The 10292-nt window shown below is 42.3% G+C and overlaps 1 protein-coding gene across 1 annotated transcript in view; it reads right to left on the reverse strand.

The window, feature by feature from the left end:
- Positions 1-10108, reverse strand: part of MPP7 (MAGUK p55 scaffold protein 7) — a 281426-nt gene extending 271318 nt beyond the window's left edge. The window contains exon 1 of the mRNA XM_067542555.1: positions 9924-10108. The gene's annotated coding sequence lies outside the window, so the exon portion shown is untranslated. The remainder of the gene's footprint in view (positions 1-9923) is intronic.
- Positions 10109-10292: the final 184 nt, after the last annotated feature.

Raw genomic sequence — 10292 nt, forward strand, 5'->3', positions numbered from 1 at the left:
CATTGAATGGAGTGAATCGGGACTTTCCCATTGCTGTTGGACATGCGCTGAAAATATCATATAATGGCTGAAGGTATCCAAAAAATGTAATATAATCAATAACTCATCTGAATCAGCACAAATCAAGTTCAAAGTATGCAATGCATATGGGGGAAAAAGTGCTCGAGGATTCTGTTGAAGCATTGCCTGACTGCCAGAATACATTCCTGACATATTGGCACCATTACCATAAACTTGTCTACAACAGTTTGAAATCTAATCCAGATTCACCTACAGTGCTGCGAATCATTTCAGCTGTTTCCTCAGCAGTCTTCTTGGTAAAGTCTCTGAAGCACAAAAAAAAATGTTCCTAAATCACAAAATTATCAGCAGGTATTTGATGAATATATTTGATCAACAGTGTTTGTTCCTTGTGTGAGCTGCGTGGCGTTACATCGGAAATTACTGAAAAGTATTTGGTTTTTTTAACTTCACCTCGGACTGTTTTCACGCCTTGCCCTGTGCATTCTTGAATAAATGCATTTTGGCTCACAAGTGATAAGTAGCACATAGAACTCTCTGATATTGCACCTCTGTCTTTTTCCATATGATCAGCATGATCACCCAAAATCTGATCATACTTGGCTAACAACTCAGTAACACCCAAGAAATTGCCATTGGATGTATCATCCAGCTGGCCACTTATGCCACAGAAAACTAATCCTCATTCTCCAAGAAAAAAACCAACATCTAAAATGTGTGAGTTTACTTCCACTTTTCTTTTTCATTTGCAAAATTTGTCTCCAATAGTGGGTGGATGGTTTTATCACCTTTTAATCTTCTTCTTACAGCCATCCGTTTCATATAGCATATTCTGTGTGCATTGCTTTTTTCATAATCGGGATTTTGTTTATACAGCTGTGATCCAGAGTCAACCCAGTTAGTGGAACTAAGATAGGAAGAACACCTTGAATTGCTGCATCCTGGGGAAAAGTCAACATGGAATACAATAAATAGCATGCTACATCACAGCTATCCAGTTCAATTTTTTCTCCATTTGAAAGACTTTAGAAAGAAAAGCATCTTTCCTTCGGTATCCCTTCCGGATGGATTTTTATCTTCCAGTTATGAAGCACAAGTCTGTCTATGTCACCCTGTTTTACAGGCCCTGCATGTGAAAGAATATTCTTAACAGAAAAATGAAGTGATTCATGTTCATCCTTATCTTCTAAACGTTCTTCCTCCTACCACAGATAGACTTCATCTTGACCAGGTCTCAAAGGATTACCATCATCTTTCTCTTCTTCAGAACGCCGTGGTTTCCATCCAAAACATTCTAGAGTTCTTTTCCCTGCTTTTTGTTCTGCAATTTTTCTCTGCTTTCCCTTTCTTTTTTCTGTGCTTGACTTGTATACATGCTTCATATTTGACTATTTGAGGGTAAGCGAAGTTCAGTGCAGCGTTACCAGCATCAAATAAATTTGCCTAGATCTAGGCAGCAGTTCCCAAACAGTGGTTCCCAAACACAGCTGCTGCAGGAAGCAGCAGAGTGCGCTCTCTCTCCCCGTTCTCCCATTGTAGCAAAATGGGAGTCGGGGAGGAGGGAGCAGAAAGAGCCACACAGCTCAGGGCATACCCACTCCCTTTTCCCATGTTGTGGGTGGGGACAGCTCCTGTGCTCCCTCCTCCTCCCTGCAGCTTGAGGCACCTGGGAAGGGGGGGGGGGGTAAGGAGAGAGCACTTAGAGCTGCCACCCTGGGTGGGGAACAGTGGATTAGAGACCTTGCTGTGGCTCCAACCCCTGCCTGTGGGATTGTGAAGAATCCCAGGAGCAGAGGTGAGGCTAGATGGGCAGAATTGACAGCTGTCTGAATTGATGGGAACAGACTGATTGGTTAGGTGAAAAGGGGACTTGTCAGATATACTATCTACTTATGCATTTTTCCTAACCTGATGGAACTGACAATTAAACACACCTTACGTTAGCTTTTTACAACAGAATTCATATTTCAAGAATATGGTTTTAGTGAAAGTTTCTGTCTTAGATAACTCTTATTGAACCCATCTGCAATAAAGTATACCCTAGGAGTGAAACATGATGGGGTCCCAACCCCCAGCAAACATGATGTACCAGGGCCCTAAATTTCTCTTGACAGGCCTGGCCAATTTTATTTTGCCAATAAGTCATTATACAGCATAAAGACAAAAAAGCAGTTTAATACTATTTTGTAAATTACTGTTCTGTTTTGGGCACTTGAAAGCTGCAGAGTATTTATAATCTGCTGTATTTATAATATATCTGGTAAAGTGTTAAATTATACCTAAGAGGAAACAGACTTGTGTTATACAATATGTGATAAAGTCAGGCCAGGGCCAGACTGTGAGCCCAAGAATGCCTAAAGCCCTGGTTCCTGAAAGCAGGGGAGAGATGATTGCAGGGCAATTAGAGACACCTGGACCCAATGAAGGGCTAGTCCAGGTGTTCTTAAACCCTGCCTTCCCTAAAGGGAGGGGGAGAAGCACAGGAAGAGGAAGCTGCCAGAAGACAGTACTTCTCTGCAGCAAAAGAAGGAGAAAACCCCTGGCCCCAGCCAGCAGAAGGAAGCTGGAGCAAGGTACCTCCAAGGGGAGACAGGGTTACTGGGGACTCCCTAGCCCACTACAAGGGGTTAAAGCGTGAGACCCACTAGGGAGAAGCTGGCTGTTTGCCACAAATAATATTCCATGAATAATAACTTATGAAACAGTAGTTCTGTGTGTTTGAGCTCCACATGGAACTACACCATTCCATTTGGAATTATTCCAATTTGAAGCTGAGATCAGTACAGAAAACAGTTTATTATGAAAGCAGGAAAACTTTTGTAATCTCTGTAGATAATAAAACTGGATTGACACACTGGCAAATTTGAAGACAAATAGTTCTGAAACAGTTCTATAGGGATAGCACTCTAATGAATATTTTCATATTACAGTGTGATGATCACAGATTGCAATATGGTATATTGCTGATGTAGTTGGTATTTCCTTTTTTGTGCAACTTTGTACTATCAAAATGGGACTGTCCCCCACTGGAACATGTACCATCACGATCATTGCAAGCTTAACAAGGCAGGAACTGCATCTTAACTCATGAGACAAAGCACCTGTGGCACTTTAATCAAATGTTGAAGATCATTAAAACAGCTGATCTTATGAACAACCTGTAGGTTTTAAGTGAGCACCAAGTATAACAGGTGATAATTTCTGATGTTATACTAATCCATATTGTTATGCTAAGAGTCTTATAAATGATTAATGGAGAAATTTGAATCCAATGCTATGTTATCAGAAAGCAGGGGTTCAGGAAGTAGTTATTAAGTAATCATCCTACCAGGAAGACTGACTTACTCTGAGCATTCAACATAAATTGAAGATACCACCACTGCTGGAAACATGCACAAGAGTCAATCTTCTGGGTCTGAAATAAACAGAGGAAAGTCCTCTACAGAGCGATGATGGTACTCACTAGACACTTGTTTTTCCTTTCCATACCAATAAAGAAATTACAGCGCTCTAGTTCATGCTATTTAACCCATGCTTTTAAGCACACACACAAAAAAAAGGGGGGGGGATGGTGTTTCTATTCTCAAAGAAGTATGAAAACCTCAGGAAAACTCTTCTTTGCTGGAGGCACTCCTTAGATTGTTTAGAATTCAAATGTATCTAAAAACCACCCAAGACCCATTTTGTTCCAGAAAACTGTAAATGTCGTTACTCTAGTTAAATGCATATCTGCTAATTGAATGCTGAATTGAGGTCCAGCTACTTCTCAGTGAAATCACTCAAGACAGGCATATAGTCAAAACAATTCACAAGACTTCATATGCTTGTTTTTTACCCTAGCACATGTAGTAAGATATAAATCTTGACTAGAAACTTCTCATGTGAAAGCTTTCTTCCACTGGGGAAGATACTATATTGCAAATAAATCCTTTTGGCCACTTTATATTGCTTTTGGATTCTGTTTTACTTGTACCACTGTTCAATCCTCTGCCAACTTCAGGTAACTCCATACTCCATTTGTGGAAAGTCGGGGGATAATATTGAAAACAGTATTAGTAGAGTACACTTACAGTTATACAGAAACTGTTATGTGGTTGGTATGAAAGAGTTGGAATGTTTTCCATGGATTTAAGGGGAACACCTGTGATCAATACAGCAAGTGGCTATTTCCTAGCTTTTAAACTGCTCCATACTCTCAACTTTAAAGTCACAGCAATTTGTGTACACAACTCTTAACTATTTGTTACAGATCACTAAAACTGTTGAACAACCTACCTCTTTCGTAATGATACTGAATAACCAAGTTTAAACTATATATTGAATACATTTACTCTTAACTGCTTTGTACTATGCAAGGTACAAGATGCATTCCATAGCAAAGCCCAGCAGACTGAAGAAATTGACTCACTGTCCATTGCTACTGCCTCCCTCACTCCTCAATGGATGCAGTGACACTCCAGCCTCCACCCACTACTATAATACAAATAAATAACTCTGCTATTGCAACTTGCACCAGTATAGTTCATCAACACTAATTATCCTGATTCAGTGATTGCCCATCTACAGTAGCGTGTACTACAAGCATTCTAGCACCTGTGGTTTGCTGCACAGGGTCTACTACACAGTGTACTTTTATACCCATTCACAGAACATTTGTTCCAATGGATGCTTCAAGTAGTTCTGTCTATGCACTATGAGGGGCCGGGGATACTTAACAGATCAGATGGAGAACCAGCAGCTTCCTCTTCATCAGTTGTCAGAGTGACTCAAACAATGGAGCCCCAGTCTCTTATGCTGAACACCTTGGTTACCAGTGCTAAGAAAGCAATGAGCTTGATTTCTCTTTTCATTTCAATTTTGCTATTCTTTCAAATTACTGATTTGCTTTGCATCTAAGCTAATGCTTTCAATTTCCCTAGGATCCAAAGATGGGAGGATCCAGGCCCAGAGGGAGCACACACACTTCCCATGTGACCAAATCACTTTCCCCTCCCTCTCATCTGCCTTTCAAAACAAACAAACAAAAAATAACCACAATATGCAATATGGACCCTGCAGGACGTACCTCTTCTCAGGGGCTGAAAGGATAGGACAAGGGGATAATGAAGTGCTAAGTAGAAGTGGATCTACTTGGAGAGCAAAGTAGTTTTTCTGTATATCTTAGCTAGTGACTTTATTCTATGTTCTCTTTTTAAGAAACAAGGATCATGGGAGATGCTGATGAGGGAGATGGATTGCTGTAGTAACCCTTAGTAAAGCAAGTACATATGAGAGAGGAGTGCTTGCTTGTAAAGGGCCATCTATCTCCTAACTAGCCTTTAATTTTTGTCCTTTGTTTTCCAGATTAGAAAAATTCCCCACAGGGATTCAAGTCCCAAATAAGGCCTTATTTTTAATTCTATGCTTGCCCCCTCCTTTGCTGCACTGGATGTGAAGCAACTGAGAGCAGACATGGAGAGAGAAATGGACAGAGCCGAAGCCACAGACTACCACCTCACCTACTCTCAGAACTCAATTTGATTGGTGACCACACTAATGATCTGAACTGTCGAAGGCTGGTAGGAGTATTGCATTGGGAAGCCTAATTGCATTGTTACAGCTCTTATACCAATGCTGCAATGATACAAAGTGTCAATGGAAAGTGACAGTGCAAACCTTGCTCAAAGTAAATACCATACCAACAGCAATATGAATTTCTGTGTACCATTATATGCAGTCTTGACATACAAATTACTTCATATGGTAGGGAGTGCAATACCAAAATTCTCTAGTTTGGGAAAGGCCAAACAGCAAATAAACCCTGCTTCTAAAACTAGAGCACCCTTGTGGCATCAAGCTTCTCTACTCCACAGGGAAAAAAGGGTGGATCTGAAATTATGCCTCAAAGGGAGGAAAGAGTCCTGAGATGGCTAGTGCAACCAAAGAGCAGAGAGTTAAAAATGAGTGTTTGGTGGAAGTTTGTAGGAGGTGCCAGCCTGAGGCGCTACTAATCTTCACCAAAACCAAACCCTTGTTCTGCATCTGCAGAACTCCTTAGATACATAGGAAAGGGTTCAACCTGCTCTGGCTCTCATCAGGCCTGGCTCCTAAAAATCTAAGAGAGGTGTTCCACAGCCGGAGATACCTGCCCTGTTGATCCTAAAATCTGCTAAAGCAGCAGCAACTCTTCTCCCAACAAGCGCTCTCTCCATAATCCTCCCTCTCTGAGTACAGCCACCTGACGATCCTCAACCAAGCCAGAGACCAGTCATTTACACAGCAACCTCTTTTTTGGAGGCATAGGGCAGGAACAGCACATTTACTGAAGGTCAGGAATAAGATTCTGCAGCTGTGCCAGTACAAGTTTGCATGGCTGCTGCATAGAATGTGCCTGCTGAAGCCAGTGACATAAAATCCCTCAGTGAATTCACTGAAGCAACTCAAAGAAAAGGAGAAAAAAAATACTGCAGTAAAACAAATACAGAGCGCTCTGAACAAATTGTAAGCATAGGAATTTCTCCACTATAGTACTGGCTATACTTCCAAAGCTTTGCTGTTCCACAGCGAGCCTTGTACAGAGGAAGGCTGCCCTCTCCCTGAATTATGGAGGCTCCTCTTGAGCTCACAGTTCCTAGCTGCTCTCCCCCACAGGACAATCAATGACTCCAGGGGCAGAGGGCACTGGGTGTTTGTCAGACAAGTGGGAGGATTAGAAAAGAGGGGAGGGATTAAGCACAGGAAAAGATATATAAAATTGAAACAACTCCTGAATTGCCACAGTCAAGAGAAGAGATAGGTATCTCAGCAGATTCCAGTGACGGTGCCTTAGCAAGATGCCAGTGCACTCCCCCAGGTGGTCAGGGAAGAGGAGTGTACTGGTTCTTACAAGCACAATGCTAAGGAGGAGCTGCAGCTTTCATAATGGCCTCTGGCTACTAGACAAATATCCAGTATAACAGGGGTTCTGTAAGTATTTTAGCATCTGCCAGAAATGCAATAAAATTTAAAAATGGATGTACACTTTATTGTCCTTGTTTTAATATCCCAAACTGTTGAATTCCACACTGTGACCTTATGAAATACCAATCAGCTAAATTTGACACTTGTATAGTATAAAAAGTTTCCAGAATTAGCATTATTCCGTTAGAGTACTTTATTTTTCCATCTATATCTGTACATATGAAGCAACCTTTTATTTTAAAGGAACACTCATGTTCACCTTGCACCCAAATCTAAAGAAAATCTAGTTTACTTTTCTCTATGCTGGTGGTTTGCATATTTTCATTCTGATCAGATTGGACATACTATAGACTGATTAGTCAATTTCACTCTCATTCTCAACTCCACACCAGTGCTACAATGGTTGTTTTATGAACACAGCATGGAAATGTTGGATCACAGTAAAAGTTCTAACTGAAATGTCCACAGCAGTGAAAACCAACTCTTATTAAAACAAAGTCAAGAGCCTTAAACCAAGCGTTGTTTTCTGAAAGCTTTTGGATACTGTACTTATTTTAAAAGTGACTGAATTTCTACACATAGTCAGCAAACATATCTGTTCAACCTGCTGCTATACCAGTAAGTAAATCCTGCTGATCTGAGAGTCATCTATCAAGATAACCAATTTAGAAGATAAAACCGTAAATCTCACTAAATGACATTTAAAACTTTGAGCAGTTGAGCTTTTCAAGAACTGTTGTTCTATTTGTTAAGTACCACAAAATGAGCAAAGTAATTAAGAGTTTAGTGAAGTATTCCAATGGATTTTAATAAACTATTAAAATATTTAAGAGCAAATGGTGTTAGAAACATGTACATTTAATAAGACCACCAAGCAGATTACATACATTTAGCGAACTTTGAAAAAATCTACTTGCTGAGGAAAGGGTTTTTGTTTTTAAATGGGCTTGTAAAATATTTGATTTTCTCCATTATCAGAATATGGTGAAGTCTGAAGTTGGGGCCAAGGTGGTAAGTTTTCAACACAGAAAAATACTTATTTACTGCCATTCAAGTTTCCCCACTTTTTTTTTGTTAGAATAAATAGGGAGGAAATGAGTTATTAAAAAGTCTGTAGCTTGACCTAAGAGTAGCCTGGAAATGTAGAGAGATGCTTTGTTATTACTATAAACTAAAATAAAGGTGGAATTATATTTTCAGGAAAGATAACACAGAAAATTAAAGTTGAGTCTGCCACCCTTTCCAACTCTCTCAGTAAACATAATTTGTGTTCTTTGCACACTATTGGCTAGGTTAATAATCTTATTTATAAATTTTGTCAAGACTTGCCTGATATTTGTTTTATTAATGTCCACATATTTTCTCTGTAAGACCTTAATTCACTTCTGTGAAACAAGCTCATTTTTAAGCAACTCAGAAAAATACCTCATGGTACCAATGACCGATAAATTAAAGTTAATAGGCCTCCTGGGTTTAACTATGTAGTCTGATGTCATTCAATGATTTAGTCACATCCATTACTTCTTATAAATTAATTCTCCTTGACTATTCCCAGTGGTGCCTTACTCTTTAAAACAAGAAATGTCTGCAGCACTATTCATAATTAAAGGAACTTCTCCCCTTACATTTTGACTCTTCAGATTAAATTTACAGTTCATAAACCATTGAGAGGCAGTGTAATCTAGTGAAGAGAGCACTAGATTGAAACTGAGGAGCCCTGGGTTCTATTCCTGGCTCTACTATTGGCCTCCTGCTGGGTGAGCTTGGGCAACTCACTTCACCTTTCTGTACCTTAAGTTTCCCCATCTATAGAATGGGGATAATGATACTGACTCCCTTTGGAAAGAACTTTGAAATCAATAGATGAAAATTAGAGAGATAAGAGCTAGGTATGATTATATTTTACACAAAATTTAGTGCAGTATTCAAATTACAACCATCTCCCTGTATCACAGCACTTTAAAATATAAAGTATAATTTGAAAGAAAAGATAAACCATCATTCATAAAAAGAAAGTGAGATTGTATAATATAAATTAGCTCTGTTGTGTAGAACAGCATTTAATCTTTGTGCTAACAAAACACTCAATCTGCTCAACACTAACAGGAGCATTTCCTTGTAACATCTGCCTTCTCAGATCAGTGAACTGATGCTGAATTACTGGGGACCTCTTGGAATCTTCTCCCTGACAAACTAGGCTTTAGTATCTCTGTTTGGAAACGATAATTTAATGGGAAGTTAATCAGGAATCAAGGGATGCTGCCTCGCCCTAACCTGCACACACCTGACAAGTGGGACTGTTGCTCCTCCCTCCTGTCTCCTCCTACCAGCCCACACAGAGACGATTCACTCTTCCCATCCACCAAGAAAAAAAATGAATAAATCCAGATTTGGCGACAGATCCCATACACCAGTTCTAGCCTGTTCCCGTAATAACACCCCGACCCCGGCTGCCACTTCTATAGAGCCTTTGCAGAGCAGCCGCCTTCTCTTCCCCACCGCTGACCGCACCTCCTCAGCCAGGTGACAGTCTTCCCTTCCCCCGCACCCAGGGATCCCAGCTCACAGAGCTACGGGCGTAGCTTGACCGACCCTGAAGTCGTTATGAAACACCTGAGAGACACCAGCCCTGCACAGACCTCGTCCCCAGGACATCCCGGCCCAGCGGGGCCCCCCACAGGACAACCCCGATCCCCCCACCGCCGCGGCCCCCCACCAGCCCCACTCCCTCACCTCAGAGGGCGGTTCCCTGAGTCCGACCCGATGGGCGGGAGGCGCGCGCAGGGAGCCCCCCCTCACACCTCCAGACCCTCACACCCCGCAGGGGGGGAAGCCGAGTGTCTCAGTCCCCTCTGTCAGCGCGGCGCTTCGCTCGCAACCGCTCCCGTCGTCACTCCCCCAATCCAGTAACCAGGCAGCGCAGTCCCGGCCGATGGGGCTCGGCCTCCACTTCTGCCTCTCACCTGCTCCGAGCTCAGCCAGGCCTCCGCAGTCTCTGCCCGCGACGGAAGACGGCTCCGGCTTCCTCTAGCGGAGACTCCTACCCCAGCCAGCTGCCATCACCTCTACCGCGCTGAGCCCGGACTGGCCGGGGCGGGGGCTGGCTGAGCCAGACAGCGCCTCCTCCCCTCAGAGGCGGGGAACTGACGAGGGGGAGGATCGCCCAGCGCCGCAGCCGCTGCTGAAAGCTGCCTCCTGATTGGCCGCGGAATGGCGCGAGCTTGGTCCTGTCCCGCCTACCAAAGCCAGCCATTTCATTGGCTGGGAGAGGTAAACCAAAGCCGTGCTCCGATTGGTTGCCTGGACACACTCTACCCCGCCCACCATCGGCC

This window comes from Emydura macquarii, unplaced genomic scaffold (assembly GCF_026122565.2).
Source record: "Emydura macquarii macquarii isolate MOO-44397 ecotype Brisbane River unplaced genomic scaffold, CSIRO-AGI_Emac_v2 contig_719, whole genome shotgun sequence".
Taxonomy (NCBI): domain Eukaryota; kingdom Metazoa; phylum Chordata; order Testudines; family Chelidae; genus Emydura; species Emydura macquarii.